Raw genomic sequence first — 2955 nt, forward strand, 5'->3', positions numbered from 1 at the left:
GTATTAGTAAAGTGTTAGTTTCTGTTGCCAGTATGACAGAGAATGTGTGTCTAACCCTTGGAGATTATTTCATGTTAGTACATTCACTTTAACCATATGCTTGCAAAGTTCACAGTGCATTAAAATGCATTATGCATTAAAAGGTCGGTTTTAGGGTGCTGACAGAAAAAACTGCCTTCCAGATACAGCGCCACCACCACCCACAAGAGATGATAACCACAAGCATTGTTTTCATCACCTCCAGTAAACGTAAGTATTGCTTTGAAATACGCTCCCTGTTCTCCAAGCCAAAGGCCAATAACCTGTGACAAAGATGGCACTGAGCTCCATGCTGACCGAATGCAGTTAGCATGAGGCTGAGAACAGGATAACTCTGCCACTGAAGGAAGAAGTGGTTCCGGCAAAGCAAGAGCCACATGCTCACAAGGCGGAAAGAGCTCAGCGGTGCTTGGGGACATCTTTCTGTCCAAAGGACCGTGTTTTAGTCCCACTGAATTTGTACCAGCACACTCATTTTCTGGATAAAGAAAAGCACAAATCTGGCACATCCTCCCTCTTACAAGACCACAACTGTTGTATTTCAATTTTAGCAAATGGAAGCGATCAGCACTAAAACAACTCGCCAAATACAATACAGACAAGGCATGCATACATCAGGAGTTTAACTGTATCCCACCATGTGCAATTAAAAGTGCCCAACTTCTTACACGCTGCATTAAAAATAAAACGAGCTTTGCGCGACTTACTCAGATGAATTTTAACCTGCTATGAAAGAATTAGTGCTCACTTGATCTGTACAAGTAGTTTACTGAACTATAATGAGGAAACTAATCCATATTGAAGATATACAAGTGCATTTTTTGAAACAACTAGTTACAGACAGCTGCAAACTACACCTGAATAGTCTCCATTTCAAAATTTTAATTAAGTACATTCAAGACTTTGTAAACCATTACAGTTTTGTAAATTATCTCATATGGATTTCCTTATTGCTGACTGGTTTTATTTTTACCCTTTTCTACAGCAGGAGTTGATATAGTTAGTTGAGGGTTGTTGTTTACAGACTTATATGGCCTTCAGTGGTATTGGCAAGAATAGTCTCAGTAGTGCAAACATACCTCTCAAGCAATATAAAGTTGGCTTTTTGTGTGTAGCAGCTCCACAAAAAAAGATGAAATACTACTGCAGTTTTTAAATGAGACTCTGAAGCACACTGCATGCATACTGCAGTGTAAATGCACTGAGGAAGCCTTTGACCTGCCATACAATTCTCTTACATGTAACTTTTTAACACAGCCCTCAAGATTGCGCTAGAGCTTCTCCAAAGTCATACTGAGTCCAGAGTTGCTACACACAGAACAGGTCCACTACAAGTCTTCCATTCACTCATGTAAGCCCTGTTAAGTAACAGCCACGTCATCTACCCAAGAAATGCTTGTGAAATATTTTTGCATGTTCTGTACAGAATTGGAACTGCAATACAGAATACATACAAAAACCGGAAAAAAAGTTTATAGCCCGTATTTGATAGTGCCACAAGCTCTTCTACTGAAAAGTAACATTAACTTCTAGTTTTTTCGTTCTGTTAAAGGGTTCCTCAACATTACTCACAGTTCTATATTCCCTTTTGCTTTCAAAACAGAAATATCTGTTATTTTCCTTCAGAACAACTGTTGGATCACAATACCAAGCCAAGTTCAGCAATTCTGCTAATCTGCTGTGGACACACAAAAACCATAAAGTGGGTTATTATATTACAAAAATACTGGCAAGGACGGTAAAAACAAGTTATAACTAAACAATCAAAAATACTGCTGTAAAATCAACTGAAACGTTGTTGTGCTTGGACACAGCTTTACATTAATGCCCATCACTTTAGAAATTAAGATTTGCCAGCCTTAAGTGCAAGTAGTTCCAAGGGCTTAAAGAAGTGTTGGGGTTTGTACCAAATCTGCCCTTTCAGCCCACTATAGTTATACCAGCTGCTCTTGGGTATCACACATGTGGGCAGTACTGTAGCAACACAAACCAACTTCCTTCTCTTGTATATGAAGGTATGATGGCAAGAAAAAAAAACACAGAGTAAGGTCCTATAGGCATAACAGGAAAGCAGAAAAGGGAGGGAATTAGTTTGAGGAAGACACACATGCAGAAGACATGGAGGAATTCACAATATAGTCTTTATAATGTGGGGATTTAAGGAAGAAAGCAAATCTTGGTTTAAAAAATTTAAGGGACTGTCTTAGCTGCAATTGTTTCCCCATTAACTGTTAAGCAACAAAAATAGGAATGATTTGCTGGTTCCTTGTTCTGATCAGTGACCACCACTTCCAAGAGATGAAGACACCCCTTATGAATTCTCGTCACTGTTTCATCTCTGCGCATCCACTAACTAGTGACTGAAGCAGGGCAGTCAGAGCATCCAGACTCAGTTTTCCACAGTAAACAAAGATGAAAGCGTGGAACAGAGAAAGGGAGGTTACAGAAAATTATGTAGATGAGCACTTCAAAAAATAATTTTTCTACAGAAATATTTAGGGCAAAGAAAAAACTCCCAAGCATAGATGGCTGCCTTAAAACATGAATGAATTCTACTGTTGATAGTGAGAAAAGTACTAATAGTGAAGATTTAAATAAATTGTCTCACTTGGTGATCAAAAAAAGTCATTTTCCTCCCAAAATAAGTAATTTCTTTAGGATTTGTACTTACTGAATTACAGATGTACCAACACTGGAATGATGGACCCCTTGCAAAAACCTCCTAGCTTTAAGATGACATAGTATACATGCAGCTTTCTTCACACATGAAGAAAGCTTCCTCACAGGCACCCATTGTTTGTATCAGACTAAGTTCATCAGGTAGAAACTAAATATGGCATTGAAGGTACCTTCCCTAGCTGCCAACACACAAGAAGGATACATAAAACAATGAAGTATTTAAAACACAGCACACTG

Source organism: Aythya marila (assembly GCF_965140915.1).
Source record: "Aythya marila genome assembly, chromosome: 6".
Lineage (NCBI taxonomy): Eukaryota > Metazoa > Chordata > Aves > Anseriformes > Anatidae > Aythya > Aythya marila.